Below are 22,160 nucleotides of genomic sequence, written 5' to 3' on the forward strand. Positions count from 1 at the left end.
TGGAATACAATTATCACTCTGCTAGAATGCAGGAAGAGGGAAGGCTAAAATGGCCAGGATGAATAAACACAGAAAGTTCAGACAGGATTTGGATGATTTTTAAGAAAAACAAAAAGAAAGAAAAGACTTGTTTTGATACATTGCTAGAAACGTTTGACTTGAAAACAAGTCATTTCTGCAGATCTTCCACAGTGCTGGAAATTCAAAGAAGTAAAATGCATATATTTTTCACTGGGAAATTACTCATAGAGCTTTTTTAACGCCTCATTTTTTGTTACTTTTTTTTCTTGTGGAAATAGAAGAATATTCAATTTACTGTTAGAATAAGAAACTGTAGTATTGCTTTAAAAAAATCTAACTGCAGTAATTCTGTGTAGCTAACATTCATATACCTGATCAGCTTAATCCATCTTTTCAACATAACATTTTTATAGCATGGAATTTAAAACAATAATACAAAGAAAAGAGTAAAACATAAGAATAGAGTCAATGGAAAGCCATATTCAGAACATCGTAAAATAATTTACCTCTGCTTTCTATTCTAAATTTAATATTATATGTAGAAAGTGTACTATACAAAACTAAGGTATGTAATCAATCTTGGACTTTTCTATGTTTCTCGATGAAAAGGAACTGTATTCACCCCTCTTCTATAGCTACCTATCCATCAAGCAGCTTACTCTAAAAGTGAAGAATGAGTGGTGTCACCCTTGTGGAGCTATTTTTTCTTGTTACTCTTTCAAAGTGGGGCATGCCATTTAATCTTCTACATTACATTTTAGCTTGACATATAAAGGCAATTTACATTGCTTTATCAGCTGTTCTGATGTTCACAAACTCTGGTATTTTTTAGGGAATTAGTATAGAGGTTGGGATACATGAGGTCCCACATAAACAATCATGGCAAAAACAAAAGACAACTTTTTAATATTAAAATCTTACTTAGCATCTTTTAAAAAAGGAATAAGAATTCTGGCTGAAAATATAATGTGAATCATACAATGCCATAATAACCCAACTTCCTTCTTGCTCCTGGTGTGCTTGACACTTGTAAGTACATAATGTACTTTCTCAGCTGTTTATTGATAATAAGACTGCTTAGGAACCGAGTTATGGGTCCTTTATATGCCATCCCCTTGTAACACTTTAGATAAAGCTGTAAATAAAGATAATGCAATGGATGAAGTTTTCTACTCGGAACAGTATTATTCCAATAAAAATTTAGTACAAGTATTACAGCAACAGGCAATTAAATGTTCAAATGTCATTGCTTCTAACTTAGAAAGGGAATTCTTTGAACAAAAAAGCTAAAATGCTATTTGGCTGGAAATCAAACATTATTCAGCAAATGATCAGTACTGAAACTGTCAATGAACTGAACACTCTGCTTGCTTATAATTAGCAACATGGTCATTGTCTAGCTCCTCTGGCATACTGTAAATATGCCTGGACAGACTGTGTAATCTAAGATTATTTAGAAGACAGTTATTCATGGTATCAAGAGACAGTTAAAACAATTCACCTCTTGGTCACTTAATCAGCTCTAGCTCAGATACATAGTGGCTACAGCTTCTTATTTAGCCCTTTTTCAGTAAACAAAACAAAGGGTTTTTCTGTCCTTTAAACATGGCTCTAATTACCAAATATAGCAAGTTCATTCAGAAATACAAAGATCAGGTTTTTCTAAGTCTCCTGAATTTCCCAAACTTTTTAGCAAGCAATATTAAGAAATGTTGTTCTCTAACTTACGCTTTATGACACGAGTTAATGAAATACTTTAACAAAAAGTTTCCTCTAAAATAAGTAATAGCTGGAAATGTACTATTACCTGCACTTGTGTTTTGTTAGATGACAAGTTTGCTTCACTTTCTTTTCACAACTTCAGAAAATACAGTAAATCCATAGATCTACAGTTCCATCAGTGATGGCAGGCCCTGTTTGGAAGCACAGACTTGAGCAGTTAACCTCAAATTAAAATATAAATTAACTCATCTTTCATTTCTGTTTTAAGTTAACATTTAATCAGTTAGGCCTGAAGGATACCACACAGTTTACTGGTAAATTTTGCCTAGTAGATTTTGTGGAAAATAACAATTTTGATAATACAAGACTAAAAATAAATAAACCAACCACGACTCTGCTATTAAAGCTGGATACAAAAGTGTATAGATTAGTTTCATATGAATTAGTGTTTTTTCATCATCTCTGTGAAACAGAAATGGAGATACTGTAAACAAATCAGAGTACAGAGATACTGCTCAGCTGTGGTAATGGAAGTAGAGATTTCAGCCACTAAAAGGATTTATTTTTCACTTGTTTTGATTTTTCTTTCTTCTTAATCATGTTAGTATTATGTGTGTTTTCAACTTCAGTTAATTTTAGCCTCTTGGGTTGGGGACGGCCTCTGCTAAATAGACAGAGACTGAATGCTGATTTTAAGAAGACATTCACAAGAGTGTTAAGATTGAGATTTTGCTCGCTAAATGATACATGAGGAGAGCAATAAATTGAAAACTGCATGTCCCATTTTAGCTGCTTCCGCTATCAAGAAAAGATAGGGTGACCTACTTGTATATAATAAAAATAGTCAAGGATCTCTAAACCAAAATCAGTCTCATTGGGTTCAACAGAAATGCAGAAGTAAAATTGTTTCATTTCTTTTCTCCTTTTTTTTTTTTCCAGATTAGCACTGCTCATAGCATAACGTGGTTACATGCAGGTTACAACCTGGCGGTAGAAGTAATAAAGCAGCCAGAACATTCTCATGGTAGGTTTTGCTCAGCAGGAACTGGGGATTATTGAAAAATCTCAAAAGCCTATTTTTACAAAATGTGGTTCAAATTCTAGGCCAAAGAACTTTAATTGGGATTCTGGTGAGCATCACTCTGTGGACTTGAGTAGAGGAAGTGGACTGATAAATGATAGACAAAAAAAGGAGGATGAAGAATGATCACAGGCAGAAAAAATCACTTGTTTAAAAGGATGGAATGAGCTAAAGCTGTTCAAACTAGACAAAACAGAGAGGCTGCATGACAACAATCTTAAAATGCATGAAAAGGAAGAAAGGAGTTATATTATCTTGATTACAGTGGGCAAAATGAGAAACAAGGAGCTTAAATTGCAGTACAGAAGCTTTAGTTTAGTTACCGGGAAAAAGTATGGTAAGGATAGGGAAGCACTGAGATATATTGCTTGGTGAAGAGTCTCTCCATTGGAAGCCCCTGAGTGCCTGGGTATGCAACCGCTTGCCTGGGATGGGCTGCATGCAGCGGGGCTGGATTCGGGTAGGGGAGCAGTGCCCAGACGAGCTCTGGGAGCCCCTTTCAGACCTGGGCGGAAGGGATATTCTGTGAAAGAAGAAACTTTCCATAAGGTTTGGCAAGTCTTCTATAACAGCATACAGGAACTGTGTCTTAAGCTTAGTTTTTTCGGATGGATCACAAAACAGAAAGCATAAATTTGTCACAAGAATTACAGCTTTTTTTTCTAACTCATATTGGTTTCATACCTAAGAAACCTGTTTAAATTCTGCAAAAAAGTCTGAATTTAAAGCCTTCCACCAGACTGCAGAGATTTGGTCCTTGCTTTAATCAAAACTTCATGTTTCAAATCACAATGGATCTAGGTGCTGTCAATCAATTCTATTATAATATGCATAAATCCTTTTAAGTCTCTCTCTCTCTCTCTCTCTCTCTCTCTCTCTCTCTCATGTTAATCATTGGTAGAATTCTTTTACCCGATTTATTATACCTAGTTTATCTTATACTCTTTGCTATTATCCTAAGCACTAATATTAGCTATTTTGCATTCAAACAATATTTTCTGCACAAATTTCTTTATGCTACTAAGATATGGCTAGCTGTTACAATGCTCAGCTGAAAGTATCAAAGCATTTATGCAGTGCAATAACCTCACTAGGTGGCAGCAGAGAGAGATACTACTTTATACAATTTTCTTTTTTAATAGGAGAGAGAAACATGTTAATAAATAATGCAACTTACTACTGTTTTCTGCATTAACTCTCGATCACAAGATAGCAGGTTTTTCTACACAGAAGTCTGGGGGCTTCTGTCCTGTTAATCTACATGCAAGTGTTTGCTAGAGCTCTGTCATGTACACTTTCAGTACTAAATACAGAGCTGCAGAGAGTAACAAACAATTATATTTGAAATTTTTGTGTCGCATTTGCTCTTCCTTCTATATATGAATATATTTCACATTTCTATTATAACAGTCACTAAATCAATCCCAGAAAAAGAATTAATATTATCATTCATTAACTAGGCCCAGGACCAGAAAGAGAAAAGAAAAAGTTGTTCCTTTGGAAGCTATGCCAATTCTATATAAATTATTAATATGTGCATTTGTTTTACAGTTGAGTGGAGCAATAGACTAGATGTAACCAAGAACCAGAAACGGAGTGTAGTAAGTAAACCTCTGACTGAGAGCATGCACATGCATGACCCAAGAATTCTCTAGTAAATTAATTGATTTTGAGAAAGAGAACTGAAATTCTTGAGAAACGAACACTGATGCTTTTCTAGAAGCAACTTGATACAAGATGACATCAAGGCCCAAACAATTTTCTCATAAACTCAACTATACCATGGTCTTTCCTGAAACTTAAAGTCAGCAATACAGTTCCCCAAAAGAGATTTCTTTAAATGGAGATACGGCAAATAAATAGTTACATTTCAGTATGTTTGTGCAACTGATTACATTTAGCAGAAACACAAAACAAAAGACCAACATGACAAAACAGTGGTGCGATTTATGCTCTCTCCAGCCCCAGTTACAGGGAAGTCATTTTTTTTTCTATCTTGAGACATCAGACAACTTCATCCTGTACTCTCAGGGATGACTCTGATATGCAAAGACACAGTTAGGTACTTTGGTAAGAAGCAAAAATTCCTCTCAAATGGCCTAGATACTGACAAAATGCTCCTTTTAGTTTATTTATTGCACTCATTCAGTTCCTCTGTATAAACTCTTAAATTAACCTTATGTGAGGAAAATCTCAATAGTAAAACAAAGATACCTGTTACACCTCATCCTTCCTCCCCTCTGAAACCTGCTCAGAATCATGGCACTATGGATTTGCATTGAAGCTGTGCAATCCTATTGCTCTTAATTTAGTAGCCTTAAAGTAAGTGGCAAATCAATATTGATTCATGTAGTTCTCACTGCAGCAACAGTCATCACGATGTTTTAATATGCTGCTAATATGAAGACAGTATATCTGGACTTGTTCTGTCTACACACATGTGAAATGGAGAAGAACAGTGGAAAGAAATATTCGTTTAGCTATTTTCTTCTATATAATCTATGTCCGACTGAGTTTTGAACAGTACCACTAAGCTGTCCTTGCTGTTTAAAACTGTACAAATCTTTCTCAATATGCTTAGTTTGCATTTAATTTCTCTTCATAGCTCTTGGGTTTTGTACCCCTCCAAAAAATTTAGCCACCTACTTTTTTGTGATGCTTAGAAGTAGAACTTATATGATGGGGACATCAGTTAAGTCAGTGTCTCTTAGACCACTGATTTGAACAAAACCTGCACTATATTCTGCTTGGAATAAAGACTGAAAATTGTTTTATTGTCATTATGATAACTCATCATTACAATGAGATGTTCTCTTCCCTATCAATTTCAAAGTATAAATGTATAGAATTCATTAAATGTTGTATTTGGTTGATTGGCATTTACAGAGGAATACCTAAATTAAATGGGTAACTGGAAAATGACAAAAGCAAGCTACTTATGTCCACCAATACAGAGACAGCTCTTAACATGTCCTTCTACTCACAAGCAACCCTCTACTGAGTCCAGAGTAGTTAACCATGAGTAACTTGTTCAGATATTGTAATAGTTCAAGCATGTTTCTCTCTTTTTGAACAGAACGTAGGAGTTAAATTGTCCAGTTTCTATAGTTGACTTTTGTCACAGTCTAATTAGCTTATTGATTAGAGCTATAAAGATTATAATCAATGAGCAACATAAAGTTCACTTTACTACTGTTTGCTTTCCTATAGTCCTAATACAACTGAAATGAAAGAAAATTGTATTTTTACACACCCTCTTTTATACCACTTTTTGTTTACAACATACAGGTTTCTACAATTTAAGTAATCCTTATTTTGATAGCAGAAGTACAAATTCATTAATTATCATAGATAGTATTTATGTGGAAATGTTAAAAGAGCAAGTAAAGACATTAAGACTAAATTGAGTATTCAGTCATGTTATTAGGACTTACTGTAAATATTTTTGGCTTGGTTCAGGTGGTCTCTGACATGGTCATGCAAAGCAACTCCTTAATATCTATTATTACACATTGCACGGTTTGTATAAATTGTATACAGCAAATCTCATAAAGCTAGGGATCTGCCTTTAAAGGTCAATGCATTAGAAACATAACAACACAGCAAGAAGAGGTGGATGCATGACAATAGTTTTTTTTTCCTCTTTCCTTGGTATTGAAGTAGATGGAGGCAGGATTGGTGCAGGTTGCAGACAGCCCAGCACGATAGCTGGCGCAGCCTCGAGAGCACAAAACACAACAGAAACTTTCCCCCTTTTCACAGCTGCAGTCAGTTAATGCTACGCAGCTGCGAGCAGAGAAGGAGCCACAATGTAGAGCTGAGGCTCCGTATGCAGGTTGTTAATTATGTAATGGATTATACATTTATCTTTGCATTAATATGGATCAAATATTTGCAAATGATGTATTCATTACTTTGTTATATTAAGAATCTGCATATTCTTATGTATCTTCTGTAGCCATTATTTAGCTAAAGATTCTAGTGATATCTTAAAGCCTCTCAATTATCATAAGATTGATGTACAAGCTATTTTTACCACCAATTAGGCTACCCAAAAGATTTCTGAACTTTAAAGCTCAAATTTAAAATGACTGTGCACTTTAACAGCAATTGTGTTATGCTTTAATCTGGCTTGAGAGCTTAAATAATAATGATATTAAACTGAAGATATGGTGCCAACTTACAAACTAAACTGAAGTCTTACAGTTACATCAGTAAAGCCATGACTAAAGGGGATTATAACATAAAACCCTGATGGACACTTAGCTACAATATAAGCAGCAGAAAAATTAAGCAATATTTTTATTATAAATGCAAAAAGAATTCTTAGAACTGTATTTCATATCATAGGCTGGCATTCCTGCTCTGATTTGTATTTTCTAGCTAGTGTTTAAAAAGAAATATTTGACTTAGAGCTAGAAATACACATAGCTTACTTAACATTTTAGCTACCCTATTCTTTGAAAAGAGTGAAAAGTTCCAGTGTTCTGTTGCTTGCTCTGGCCCATAAATGTGAATTTCCAGCTTGTGTAATCACACTCTATTTATGTTTACTACATAAAACAGTTATAACAATATGTGGGAATGAAAAACCATCATTTTTGTGGAAACGAATAAACTGTATAAATCTTACTTCTAAATTGCTCTGGAAACTTGAAATTGTTACCTAATTAAGAAACACATTCAGACATCTTTCCAGTCTTTCATTTTCTGTCTTTGATGCTTTTGCCATTGGTTTTTCACAGAATATTAGGAATTCCATATGGTTTCATTTATATTTCTAATGCAAGAGACCTAATTTGCCATCACGTGTAGTTTAGGTCTGTATTGTAGGTCACATTTAACTAGGGGACTTACAGAAAATGAAAAAGTTGTAGAACCTTTGTGGTTACCCCTGCTGAATAATTGCTGCAGTAGCTGAATTTTGCAGTACAGATGTTGGTAATTTGCCATTGAAAACCACCAGTATCAAGCTGTCAGAGTCAAGAAATGGCTTTAATTATTTCCTCCCTGGAGCTGGAATAGCCATTATTTGAATATTACCCAACCTGGGAATGTGTTTGTGCTGGTGATTTCTTAGCACATTTACAGAACACTACTCACCTGCGCTTGCCAGACCTGGTAGTGTCGTAGATTTGCTTCCTAGTCAGTGGAAATGGAGAACAGAGTGATTGCTTCTGTGAGGGCTGTATCATCTGGAGACCACCTTCATCAACTTTTGTTATTTTCCCTGGCCACCAAAGACTAATATTGTTTTTCTGCTTCAGTGAGTATTGAAAATAGAAAATAAATCAGACAGAAAGCTCCTGGAAATCACAATGTAAGAAAAACCTTCTCTGGGAGGGACTAATTAAAAAAATCAGAAAGAACATGAAAAGTTGCTGGAAAACTGTACTAGGAAGGAAAGAGAGAGAGAGAGTACATCTGTTTAGTAAACTGTCCACCTTTGCTGCTAATTATACCTTTTCGCCCCCCATTATAGCTAATCAGTAAAGAAGTCTGTTTATGCCAGGACCTTTTGGCCTCACCTTTGTAATGAAAACCAAGACAGCAATCATTTTGCTTGCTACCCCTACTGTAATACACAACTATTCTTTTGCTGGAGGAGTCTCTAAACTACAGCACACGCAAATAGAAAATAGTGATAAATCAGCAGGTAAAGTATAGAAGAGCTTGAAAAAACAGGAAAACTACTCAGGTAAAGAGAGTAATAATCATTTTTGTCCATATGAAACATCTGAAGGATTAACAGAATTTGAAATTAAAATAAGCTCTGAGGTTACACATTGCCAAATACAGTTTTCATTCTAAGTCAGATTACATTATTAAAATTTGGGATATTCAAATAGCTTTTTAAAAATCTCAAATAACATCATTCCTTGCACAGTTGCTGAGAACATGAGGCAAGGCTGAGGCAAGGGGGAGGGATTAATTTTATTCTGTATTCTGGGGTACGTCGCACAACACAGTTCAGAGCCAGGTAAGCCTGTCCAGGCTAGGCAGGACCCGCTACCGCGGGTGCTGAAAGCCACCTGCTAGCGCAGTGCTCCAGCTCAAGACACCTCACAGAAAGGCAGAGCATGGTGCTGCCTTGAGGTTCTGGTGATACCTGGGGGAGGTCAGCAGGAACCATTTCAGGAGTCTCCTCACTGCACAAGGTGTACTGCATCAACACTGCCCAGACTCTCATACCTACAGAAGGCAATGGGCATAAATAAAACCAGAGCCAAAAACCACACAACTCAAAAAACATTTAAGAGCAGGCTGAAATATTTCCACCATTTTATACCTATCTTGACATTGTTCTCTGTGCTTCTTCAAATAGATAAAAAACCCAGAAAAATTAAATGCTGATGTTAATGTGAACATTTGCACAGGAGCCTTTGACGGACTTTGGCTCATCTCATGCTTCAAAAGCTCTTGGGCTAGGACTTTCTAGTCATCATTCCCATGCCTTATCAATTTGGGAAAACAACCTAATCTCTGCACCCCTAAGTTCTCTTTTCTCTAAAGTGGGATAAGGTTTTTCTCCCTAAATGGTTGCAGTGCTTTATGACACTCTGATAGAAGATATTAGGAAAGGCTGATACAAAATTTCAGTGGATTCAGCAGGAGTTTCTCTCCACTGATTTTGGCAGCCTTTGGATTAAATCCTAGGAGAGCAGAGAATCATTATTATATTCATGTAATAGCAATGCACTTGGTGAGCAATAAACAGCTCTTCCTTTGAAGCGCACACTTCAGATATTTGTGCATATAGGGGCTAAGAGTGTTTCCACACATGGATCAACCTTTTCTTCTGCTGACTGTACAGCACAAACTTCTGCTGGGAGCACAAGTGCAACTTCACAAATACAACATTAATGATTCTCTGGGTGGTTCAGGAAAGAAGGGTTGAATGCTGGAGAAAGCAGAAGATTGTCTATGAAACAGGAGGAACACCATGAAAAAAAACAGTGTCAAGAAATAAGTTGGAAACCTTTTGTTTTGAAATATTTGTCAACCTAAAAGTCTTTAAGTCATTAAAAACTCACCTCTAAGTTGTGCAACATATTTGCTATTAATTTATCCAGTGTTTACAAGCACAACCAAGCAGGAGATCAAGAAGTGTTTTAACCATAGCCAAGTCTTCCTTGAGTTTGTTTTTTTATTTCCTTTCTTTTTAATGTCAGCAATAAAAATTAAATAACTAGAAAAAAATAGAAACATTTTCTTAAAAAAAAAGTTATTCAGAAAAGAGAAAAGAAAATGCTTTTTTCTTCCCAATCCAGTGAAATAAAGGCCCATAGATTCTAGTGGGCTTTTGATCATGCATTAAGATTTTCTTCCACATAAGTTTTTGCAATGAATGTTTCTGTGAAGTGATCTACTGCTAGTATTATACCATAATAATGATAACAAACACTACATATCAGTATCACAGGCTATTTGACCATCACTGAAACAGGCTGTAATACTTGTAATAGAGGTTTATAATCAATACCTCTTAAAGTTTTACTTCCTCCACAATAGTTAAGAGTATAAATAATAATGAGTTACAAAATGCTCTCTGGTTTCTCTACACATGCAGGAATTGTTTCTGTTGCCAGAGGCATCTCTTGTGTGTGGCATATCTTAACCACAAAATTGATATCTATGTACAGAGTTTAGTGTCATCAACATTCAACTCACAGCTGAAACTATTTTGGAGTTTTGTTAAGAATGACAAGATTTGATGAATGGAGATTAATGATTAAAATATTTCAGCCTTTCTAAGTCCTTGCACAATGTGACAGCAAATAAGTCTTCAAAGAGATTTATTTTTGTTCCTAGCAGCTGGATATCTACAGCCTGCTGGTCCTGAGGGAGTCCCAGAGACCTACTTGATGATGGGAGTGTTTCACAGCTGTAAGAGACTCGGATTGTTAAACAATGACTTGAGCTATAACATATTTTAGTGAAGAGACTCTTAAAACCCTGAGGTTTTCTAATTGCCTGCAGCCTGCTTGCTTACCACTGGAAACCTGCAAGCTCCTATATTGTAATATGAGGTAGTGAAAGCCTGTCTTTAACATGTTATTTAAATTACAAGGAAATTATTCCAGAAAAAGAAATCCATCCCCATTTTCTGCTTTCAGAGGTGCAGGTGAGTCAGGTGACTTGCTGATATGGGTAAGATGATATTGTTCCTGATGGAGTACTACAAGGGTACCTCATTTTTGAGCATCAGTTGAGAATACATGAATGTAAAGAAAACCTATGACATGAATAATGGATAAATGGGTGTGCACTGGTTTCCACAGAATAAAAATAAGCAAATGGCAGAGAAAATGTCCTTTAGTTCATGAAGCCCTTCCACAGGTTTACTCTGTTGACAGTGGCAAGGCAAACTTCCCTTTGACCATCATGATGGTGCCAAAATTCGAGCTGCAAGATTACACCCTCTAATACATGTTTAGAGAAGAAAACACCTGAAATAGATTTCATGAGTGCTATATTCTGTAAGGCATAAGGTCATTAATGGTATTAATGACCTTTATGATCCTTAGAGAAATATTCCTTATTATCACTCAGACAGGAAAACAGGTATGGAAAATAATTGGTTTGTGTACCTATAGAGAATATTTACTTGCAAGGCAGCTATTCAATTACAAACATTTCCATTTTGAACTTGAAAGGCAATGGACAATGCCAGAGAAGCATTCATGAAGTCATGATTACAGAAGTAGAGGTTTTATGAAGCATATTTTATAATCTGCATGCACATTTAAAAATCACTTTGAAACTCTCATCAGAAATTTAATTGCAGGCTCTGTAGTGATCTCTATTACCAAGCCTTGATTATTTTTGCAAAATATGCTACATTAACTTACATATGATGAAGTCGTAGATTTAAATAGCTTTAAAGTATTATAATTAAAATTAAATAACCATAAACAAAATTAATGAATAACGTTTTGTGGTTCATATCCCTAGTTTTTATGGATTATATTCACTTGCTGATTAGAATGCCAAAAGCAGTCATTTTCTGTCACGCAGTCATAATTCTGAATGGCTGTACTTGTGGATAGAATTCTACCCGAAACCAAAATGATGCAGGATCAAACTACACAAAGTTCTAGCAATGCAGGTACTGCCTTGAAATAAAAAAAAAAAAAAAAAAAAAACTTACAGTGAACACTTCAGTGTTGTAGGAGATAGTTTTGTTAATAACCATATTTTAGGAGGCCAAAAAACCCTTACTAAATCTTGCATCTTCCTAAAATTCATCTGTTAAAATATTTAAGACTGTTCTCCAAATGTCTCATTTAGCTTAGTTATTCTATGGCAAGACATTATTAGGGATATCATTTGCATAGTTTGCATTAAGAATGTCATTTTGAAAATCTAATTTTGTCTTTATTTCAAGTAAGTAGTGACTACTAAGAGCAGAATTAATCCACTATAGAAATAGCTATAACTTCCTTGGGAAATTCTTTTTTTAAAACCTCGTATTTAATCACAGTATGATAAAATGTAGTGCCACATTGTAGGGCAACATGAAGCAGCATTTCATTCAGCAATGATTTATCATTTTCACCCTGTTTTGAAGTGTCTCAGTGATCCACATGTTTTTGGCTAGTAATTTTCAGTCAGCACCATGCCTTCCTGCCTCAGTGATATACAGCCTCTTGTCACAAACCAGTTCAAGTCCTACTTTGATATTTTCCCCAGAAATATAGATTAGGTGGGATCTGTGACATACTGTAGAAAGATTAATTTGTTTATGTAATGTTGGTCAGTTTCCAGGCATCACTTTTTAAAGGCAGGAAGATCTAGTAATTTTGGATCCAAAAAAATCCAATAATGTCAATTTTGAAAGCTATTAGTCTTCTATCATAGTGAAAGAAATCAAAATATTAGCACTGTGAACATTCACAAGTGAATAGCAACAGACTGTGAGAACATGGCGAATCTTTTGCTCCAAAAGTGGATAAGATGAATTTGTAAGAATTACACAAGCAAAATAATCAAGTATAAAATAGTAATTCCAATGAAAAAGCGAGGTATTTACAATGAAACCCATACTTTAGAAATGCCACTGCTTATTTACATATAATGAATAAGTGGAATATTTCATCCATTTATCTTTGCTATAATAAAGGAATACTGTTAGGAGAAAAACTGCTAATTTTACACTCTTCCACTTCTCCCTGGAGTCTGTTGAACAGAGTTTTGCTCTAGAAAAAAGTCTGAAATTCCTCAGAAAAATCAGGAGGAAAACAGCCCTTAGAAAAACAGCCAGCTAGTATTCCACACACTGGAAGAGGAGGCTCCATGTCTGAACTCATCAGCGGATACTAAACTTTGTAAGCAAGTCACACTTACACATTTGTGGTGTTTCACACATTTCTTTCCCTTATATTCATAAGACATGCAGCAGTCTTGATAGCAGAAATGAGAAAAGCAGAAAGGTTTGTCTTCTGAGCCAGGTAGAACGAAAGCAGAATCGGGACCAAAAAAACCCCCTGAATTACCAGGGCCGTCCACGCAACTGTGCATGAAGCAGGTAGGGCACGCCGCAGTCCCAGCTAGGGACTCCAGTGGCCACCCGCACTCACACGTCCTCACAGAAACACAGGAATCACAGTCCTCCACAAACAGAAATGATCCTGCTTAGGTAGAAGCGGAGCTGGGTCATCTTCTCATGAGAGCAACAGCAGCTACTGTCCATGCTACACTACTAGAAAGAAGGACCTCCTTTCTCCTTTTCAATATCAAGACAGTAAAAAGTGAAAGAAATCGCATCTATTATGAGACTGAGAAATGGGAGAGTTATGCTTTACTGTGGGTTGCTAGCTACTGCATGTTCCAATAACTGCTCACTTTCAGGTGTTTTTTCCTTAATTGGTTAAGTAAAAATAGATGTATATTATGATAGATTTAATTTCCACCTGAAGCTTTTATAGGATCATGTCTATAGGGAAGTAGGTTCCAATGTGTCCTCAGCTGCAGAAGGAGAGACAGGTGCAGACTAAAAAAAAGGCTTGTTATAATCACTCCTCTTCAACGCAGCTGGTTTAACAAGAGCACAGAGGTTTATTTGGACCACACTTGCAAAATGGGAATTTCCATCTTTTTGTTCTCTTCTTAATGTACTGTGCAGAAAGGTCACTTGTTCCGGCAGTGGCTGACATATGAGCAGATCCTTAACTAAAGTAAATTGCCGTAGTTCAGCAGTATAAATAGCCATAATAGCACTCCCTAGCCAAGGATTGGCTCCAAAATGCTTTTGATTAATTTCCTGTTACAGGGTTGGTCTTCAAATGCCTCTAGATAACTTCCTGGCAGTGCAGTTAAACCCAATTTGCAGAGTGGCATTTCCATAGTTCTTCCTTCGATTCAAATGCCAGCATTTGATGCTCTCTGTTTATCATATTTACCCACCTCTGTAGGTGGCCTCACTGGGGGATGACTTGAGTTCAATTTGTAGTGACGTAGCACAGATAAACAGCAGTGTTAATTCCTTCCAAAAACCATCTGGTGGTTTTCCAGTTGTGTATTTACCAGTCTGTGGAGTCCTCATTTTGTATGGAAGGACTTCATGTCCTTCTTTTTCTGGCACATATAGCTGGATGATAAAAAATATCCTGTTCCTTTGCTTCCTGGTTTAAAATTATGGCTCTTAACTTTCATAGCTTTGCTGTTTGGTTATGATGGCAAGTTTTCAGCAATATTTGCATGGTCAACAAATACTGATTAAAAAAAATGGATATTCATCTCCACAGTATATTCTACTAAATCCTTAATGATTTTTTCTAAAATGTGCAGTAATTTGGACTACAATTGAACTCTTAATTGTAACATTTTATGGTAATTTGACTTAAAATACAATTGTAACGTAGGTGAGATTTCTAGTCATAAGACTCATTTACTAGAAGTAGGTGAAGATATATATCTGAGTAGCAGAAACCATGAATGTTGAACAAAATGTTCTTTTCTACAGACTGTAATATCAGAATTATGAGCTTACTTTTTCTGTCACTTACGTGAGTTCTAACTAAACTCAGTGAAGTTACTCTTGAGTTGTCCTGATTTAAAGTGGTAACAGAATCAGACAATCTTTATTTTTGATGGAAAACATGTACCATCCTCAGGAGAGCACAGTGTCAGTGATTGATCTAGTTTTTGTACCTATGCTGTATAGCTGAGATTTTACATGTATGTAAAACTGCAGGAGCAACAGGAGCTAGAAAAGGACCACTGCTTCAAAAAAATAAGAAAAGCTAGAGGAAATCTTAACAGCTTGAAAGCAGAGGGAAGAAAATGCAGTTTTTTAGCTTAAATGCCTAAATCAATCTGGTTTCATTCCTGGAAGGCCTCTTATACTGGTATTTTTCAGAGAGAGTGGACAGAGTTCCCAAAACGAGGCACACGCGTAGGTTTTTTTAGACCTGGGGACTCTATCTAGCCTCTGGACTAATTTCTCGGAGCACTATCCCTTTTTAAGTACCTCCCTCAATAGAAGGAAAAAGTACAAATTGCAAACAAGCAACAAAACCCCTTTCTCAGGGATAGGCCTTCTTTCTAAAGAGGGCAGACTCTACACAAGGTGCTTCACAGCAAGGAAAACCTACGTGAGTGGCACCATGCAGATGGGTTCTCTGCTCCCAGAGGCACATCTCGGGCTGCTCACTCGAAGCCCTGGGCAGTCCCAGCCACCGCACTGAAGCGGGTCCGTGGAGGTGGACCAAAAACAGGACCCCACATCGGTGGTTTACATCCATCCAGCAGTCCTGGCAACCTATGCTCCCTAGTCTTACTTCTGGCTAGAAGAGCAAGTGACTGACAAAGACAAAGGCAAGAGAGGAAAAAGGTGGAAGATAGCATTTGATGCCAGATTTGGGGCCACACAGTGATATTGGGGAGATGGATAAGTGTTCACATCCTAACCTGCGCCTGTACTCCATCTGTTTGCAATAAGACACTTAGTCCCTATGTAAGCAGAGGAAAAGGGATTTTTTTTTTTTTTTTTACTGCAGTCATGTAGATTTTGAAAGAAGGAAACCAAGCAAGCTAAAATTAAATATAATTTTTCTTCTTCCCCATAGACTCAGTCTGGATGGATGCCAAACCACATTTCAGAGGGGTGAGAAAGGCCCAACATCTGCTTCTGGTGTAACTGTTTGTATCTTCACTCTAGGAAAATTAGGTTTGAAATAATCTCAAATTGTCTGACACCTGTATCCTATTAGAAGTGACACATGGAAACACCTTCAGCGTACTGAATTTAGCACCATGTCAACAGTTTAAAATTAACAGGAAAAATTGGTAAAATCATTGCTTCTCAGTTTCTGCTGAAACAGATCTTGTGTCATTTCACAAGACCATACTGAAAACTTGATCCATAGAAGTAATGGGGTTTGAACCAGTAATTCTAACATAGTTTGTGTCCTTAGCTATAGCTGGAATTAAGTCAAGTGTGCACCTTAAGATGACCCGTGTTTTGTATTTTGAGCCAACACTCACTGGAGACATCCCTAAGGATTGATTGCCAGCTAGCAAGCATCTAGGACATGTAATGATTTCAGTGACAGTTATTCTGAAGTTCAGGTTTGAAGTTCAACAATTTTCAGCTTATTAAAATAATGAGCAGGTCATAACTGATATGTCTCAAGAGAGTGAGTCAGTTTTCTGCTACAGAATCTAAATTTTTGTGTCATAAAGTTTTGCTGTTTTTTGGACACACAGAAAATCCCAAAGACTTCTGAAGTCATTCATCTATTCTGTTGTATCAAGAGCACACTTCCCTCCCTGCAGTGTTACTTGCAGACTCCCCATGTGCTATCTCCAACTCACTTTCACCTCCTCCCAAGCACCGTGTCTCACACCTGTGATTATTCTCCACGGATTTCCCTAGGCTTCTATAACAACTCTCAGCTTGTAGTGGACACATCAATTTTCCTTAAATTATTTGCGTTCAAAGAGGCTTCTCCATTGCTGAGAGTTTAGGCAACCAAGGTATATGAACACGTCTCTTTCTCGGTAGGCATGTACTAGTTCATTTTGAACTTCCTCCCCAAATCTATAAAAGCCCCCATGTGCAAATTGCTCTCTTTTAGGAACATATCTAGTGACCATTTGCCAGGTAAGATACTGACAATAAGATTCAAGTTCTTTTGAGAAAGAACAGTCATTAAAATTCATAAAAATGTTATGACTTTCATAAAAATTATGCTGCCTAAAAGATACACTATCCCTTACAAAAATATGTCTTTCTATTCATCTTTGAACACATCCCCCGCCTTTTTTTAAAGAAATTTGGATGCGTTTGAGACATTAATTGTTTTTAAATATAGTTTGAGAACAAGGGAAACAGTTTTCTTTTTACATAGTATGGTTTTTCAATAGTTCTGCATTTTCAATGAACAATGTCTAGAGTCAAAACACAGGAAAAACACTGACCTTCATTATTCTTCTCCTTATGGTCCTGCCAGTCCTAAGACATCATGTGAGCAGTTATTTCATCATTGAAATAGCTGTAACAAGCAAAATGGATAGCTACATAAACACAGACAGGTCAAAACATTTTAAGACTTAGAAAATAGCAAATTAACCTTCGGAAATTTAAGCAAATAGCCAGTACCAAGGTTTGTCTGTTGTTTGATACAGGACAGCACTGGAGGACAGGGAAGAACTGCCCTAGCCAACGGAGGCTCTGCAGCAGGCCTGGTAATACGTAAAATCACTGGCATCTTGTCAGCGTTAGTCAGTTCAGTTTAGTGCTCCTTTCTTCTTCTTCTCTTTTTTTTTTGTCTAGTCAAAAGATAATAACAATAAAGAACACAAATGCTCAATAAACTCCTATATGTAATCTGCTGTCAGTATATAAGCAAAGTCCAAACTCATGCAAAAATAGTCAGGAAAAGTTAAAAATATGTGCAATAAAAATAATTTCAACACAAATTACAGCATGCTAATGAAAAATATGTAAAAGGTAGAAAAATGGGGTAACAAAGGCAAGCAAAAGCAATACTATTGAGCCACTTACTAGGAGGAGTAAAACATTCAAGATCCTGGAAAAAGAAGAAAGTGTCAATACAATCTTCAGGCCCAGGACTACCCAAATTAGTTTCCTGTATAGAATGGTAGTGGTGACACTAAACAGAGGATAATTTGTACTATTTTGCATGCACCTATAGCTGAAAAATATCAGGGAGAACTTGGAGAAAACCCAAGCCTAGCTGGGGTGGAATTTCTTCTAGTTGAACAGTTTCAGTGTCACAGCATGATTTTGGAATAGCTTAACAGAAACTCTTCCCAATGTCTTAGGTCTGAAACTCTCAGCTTAAGAGAACAAACTTTGAATAGCCTTGAAAGCTTCCCAAGGAAGAATATAATACAGTGCTATAAGCAAAACGTGTGTTGTATATTAGAGGAAAAAAAAAAAGCAATGTGAAATTCAATGAAGGAAGCTTATGGCTACCTGTTGGAAACAGCCTTCTGAAAAGGGTGATACTTGGCAGGGCAGTCCCCAAAAAACGTCATTGCAAATCACATCATTGAGTTATTAAACAACGGCAACACTCTGAATGGAACAATATGGGACAGACAGTAATTCTTCATTAGGAATATCCAATTAGAAGATTTCTCTTTTGAAAGTATCTTTTATCTATTACTGAAATAGATGAGAGAAAATAAGGGTGCCAGGTACAGCTGCTGTACTTCAGGTTTACCGAAAAAATGACGGGGTGCCGACATGAATTTATATGGCTGCCATACTGCTCTTCCTGTATTTCAGTCATGTTACAGCTGAGATTCAACTGGAATATAGATGCAGAGTCCTGCTATCTGGATGTGCAAATGCTGATCCCATTCAAGTATCAGTAAAAGTGTGTGTGTGTGTATATATATTTGTGTATATATATATACAGAGAAAGAATATGGAAGCAAAGCCAGAGAGAAGAGGTCAAGGAAATCAAGTAGATTAGTCATTGGCATCTTGCATTTGGGATCTGGGTCCTTCTGAAATGTTTTCACAGTTCAGTTGTTAAGTACAACCAAGATTTAAAACCCTTTTGTCATATCAGCAACCACAGAATTATTCCATGGAGGCTGAGGCCTGACTGAATCTGAAAGTGAAGCACCCTATTTCCCCTTCTTCCCTCTAAACAAATTAAGGTGCATGAGCAGCAGGCATATCTTTCAAGCCGCATTTCAGATGTTTGTTTTCTTCAGATTAATGAAGATGTTTTTTTCTTTGTTTGTTTCTGTAGTTCACTGTACTTTACTCCTAAGAAAGAAACACTGTGCTAGCCGGGGACCCTTTCTATTTCACAACAACAGAGCAGTTGCCGTTGGAAAACCTGCGCAAAGGCATGGGATCCTTTTCTCATTGCTGTAAACCAGCAAAGCTCTGATCTGCAGGTCTCAGTGAAGCTTTTGATGAAGCTATATCAGTTTGTGCTGCTGAAAATCTACTCCTGTATGTGAAATGATTTATGGAAAGTTACAGGAAAAAATGCAGATTTTGTTCCTTATATCACTACTTACTTTAAAGACAGGATGCACTTACGTAAGGTGGGCATACTGTCCTGTCCCTAAAGAAATGACAACTGAGAGAGGGTTATAAAATGGACATAGAAGTGCTAGGTGAAGTCAGTGCCAGAGCATCTTCCATTTTGAAATGAAAGTCAATGTGATACTATTAAATACAATAACATTTAAAAATTCATAACGCTCTTCCCAAGATGAATTTCTTTCATGCATTTTTAAAGATTTGCACTTCTGTATCATTAGCTGTAGGTGTTAGCCAACACAATCATTCACAAATAGAAGAGCACAGTGAGAAACAGAAGGTAATGAGCTTAAAGGCAGCCAGGTATGACACATCATAGAGGTAAAGACAGGTACAGGCATTGAGTATGCACGCATAGCTAGTCACAGCGCAGGATTCGAGATACCACCTGCTGAATGGAAGGATGCCAAAAGACTTTTAAGTTGTAATTTTGTGCTTAGGGAGAGAAACCGAGGAAAAGGAATCCACTTCCTTTGGAAATACTTGTTGACAGCAAGTCCTATGAAGTTATATGCATCTATGCTGCCTACCGTAATGTATTACAAACAGGTTAAACTACTGGACTTACTGCACTCTTGGATATCTACAAAAGCAAGCTATGAATTTTGTTGATTTGTTGTGTTGTAATAGTCTTGCATTTATATCTTGGCTCTGGCAATCGTTCAAGGAAACAATGTTGGTGAGGGACTGATTTGATCAGCATTATATGGCCAGATGATAACATTTATTTCAGTTTCCAGAAGACACGTGACAAAGCCCCACACATGGAAGGGGAGAGATGTATTGCTCTGCATCAAAAACTGAATAGGAGACCAAACCCAAAATTAGATGCAAATATTAATTTCATAATGGCATTAGGTGAAGATCTAACTGCCTTGCAATTCTTTACCAAACTGTATGTTACTTGTAATATTTATTAATAATTTAGCATAAGCAGTGAAGAAGCCCAGCCTTTGGAGGAACTGTTCTTAAGGGCTGTAAGTACCAGTGAGGACTGGAAGGAATTTCAGAAGGACGTAACGTGTCTACAAAAGAGCTACAGCCTTTTAGTAAGTGCTCTACAGCAACGTCCTGGTTGTTAATTTAGAAACTTCCAAGATGTATTTTGCTTTTATCATCACACAGTCCATTTACTGCCTTGTTTAAGCCCAAGGCTATATTGTACTTGAAAAACAAAACCACCTCTCTTTCTGTCCCCAAAACCAGAGACTGCAACATAATATCAGAACCGAAAAACAGGATAAAACAACTCCTGCTGAGCTCTCCCATAGCCCCCATCACACGGATATCAGTACCTGAGTTAACTGCTGGTGTTTGTTTGCCTCACGTCTCCTTTCGTGCACGTTCGTGTTGTAAACCTTATTGCTTTTCAAAAGTGATACAAACTGGTGTTTTTTGTTTTTTGGTTTTTTTTAACTTCTAAAAAAAGCAGCTCTACTGTATCATGGAAAAACCGACGAGAAACCCGCTGTACCAGGAAATTCACTGGCTTGCTGCCCACCCCCTGCCATCTTTTGCTAGGGGTCCCCTCGCACTCCCTGGAGGTGCGGGACAGCAGCCCAAGAGAATCACTCAGCTGCCGCCCCCCAGCTGCCCCGCTCCCCGAGGGTCCTGCACCTTTTCTCCCTCATACCTGGAAGCGTGTCCATCATGGGAGCCCGAGGCAGCCACGTACCAAACACATCCAGCTGCGCAGTAACGACTGCTGCTGGGTTTCCCACATCATCAGGTGGGCACCTATTACAGGATGAAAAGAATCAGCTGCCCTCCCCACAGCAGAGTAGATATCCTTGCTAGATATGCCACCGGTGACAGACTGGAGCGTGTGAGCTCCCCGTGTCTCATTAATAAGTAAGTTATACACATCCAAATATGCAGTATGCCTTTTACAGAAAGGAATATGCTTTTTATTTGCCGAAGGCATGTGCTGCGCTATGTACTATGCTTCTGACAGGCTCCTATGATGTGACCTTGTTTGTCAATTCTTAGTTGAATGCATATGTTTTCATGGACGGTTCTAAAGGCCTGAAAATGCCTGTTTATAATAGAAATGCTGGCTAATTCAGAAAAATACCAGAGGAAACATCACAGCTATCTTCCACTGATGTGCATAATAAATGTGCATGGCCATTCTAAAGAAATGTCAAGCCTACTTATATTTGTTAGGACTGTAAAATAGACCTCACTTCTAATTTACTGGTTTAACTTGAAATATACTTCTAAGGTCAAAGTCATCTTAAATGCTGTAAAATCGAGTATTGATCATTTTCTCTCTTCAGCCATGTTAACTACTTCATACATCAAAACCGCCTTTTCAGTTTATCCACAGAAGTCCCAAATGCATAAAAACACAACTTAGAAAAAGAACTTTCTGAAAGAGTGAGATCTTCTGCCAAACTGAAACAAGTTTCCCCCTCCCTGGTGCCATCATTCTTTCTGATTTATGGAAATGTTATTCACTTCACCTTACTAAAAATTCATTACATTTGAAAAATAAAAAGGTTATTCACTTTAAACTTTTGATGGAAAATGTTTATGACAACACAATTGTGGCAAAATGTAAGCAGACCAAAATATAATAATAATGGACATTTTCAACATTATTCATTTGACTAATTGTTCTTAATCTGTTTTCTGAAAGGCTCAAATTAAAACAACCAATCTTGGCTTCAGCAATTCAATAAACTCTGTGTTGCTCAGAGCAATGCCAGTTTGAATTCATAAAATTGGAATTTTAAGACCAATTCCCAAGTTCCTTCAGAGAACAAGACTGTCTGAGAATGGATATGCTTTACCAGC

The 22,160-nt window shown here is 36.9% G+C and overlaps 1 protein-coding gene and 2 long non-coding RNA genes across 6 annotated transcripts in view; 1 reads left to right on the forward strand and 2 right to left on the reverse strand.

Annotated features, from left to right (window-relative positions):
• The window catches only part of LOC112980883 (uncharacterized), a 126,419-nt gene extending 109,074 nt beyond the window's left edge, over positions 1 to 17,345 (reverse strand). Inside the window, exons 1-5 of the long non-coding RNA XR_010388939.1 lie at positions 17,249 to 17,345; positions 9,859 to 10,013; positions 8,934 to 9,016; positions 7,928 to 8,085; positions 1,829 to 3,347 (exon numbers count right to left, since the gene is read on the reverse strand). This is a non-coding gene — a long non-coding RNA (uncharacterized LOC112980883). The remainder of the gene's footprint in view (positions 1 to 1,828; positions 3,348 to 7,927; positions 8,086 to 8,933; positions 9,017 to 9,858; positions 10,014 to 17,248) is intronic.
• Positions 1 to 21,877, forward strand: part of LOC112980881 (uncharacterized) — a 173,959-nt gene extending 152,082 nt beyond the window's left edge. Inside the window, exons 13-16 of one of the 4 annotated variants that reach the window (XR_003258546.2) lie at positions 2,683 to 2,767; positions 10,637 to 10,711; positions 15,895 to 15,995; positions 19,060 to 21,877. This is a non-coding gene — a long non-coding RNA (uncharacterized LOC112980881). Of the gene's footprint in view, positions 1 to 2,682; positions 2,768 to 10,636; positions 10,712 to 15,894 lie in introns of all 4 variants that reach the window. The other 3 variants (XR_003258547.2, XR_010388937.1, XR_010388938.1) reach the window with 3 other exon arrangements.
• The window catches only part of PRDM5 (PR/SET domain 5), a 197,110-nt gene continuing 195,944 nt past the window's right edge, over positions 20,995 to 22,160 (reverse strand). Inside the window, exon 42 of the mRNA XM_064510639.1 lies at positions 20,995 to 21,098. The gene's annotated coding sequence lies outside the window, so the exon portion shown is untranslated. The remainder of the gene's footprint in view (positions 21,099 to 22,160) is intronic.

The sequence above is a fragment of the Dromaius novaehollandiae genome, chromosome 4, assembly GCF_036370855.1.
Source record: "Dromaius novaehollandiae isolate bDroNov1 chromosome 4, bDroNov1.hap1, whole genome shotgun sequence".
NCBI lineage: Eukaryota > Metazoa > Chordata > Aves > Casuariiformes > Dromaiidae > Dromaius > Dromaius novaehollandiae.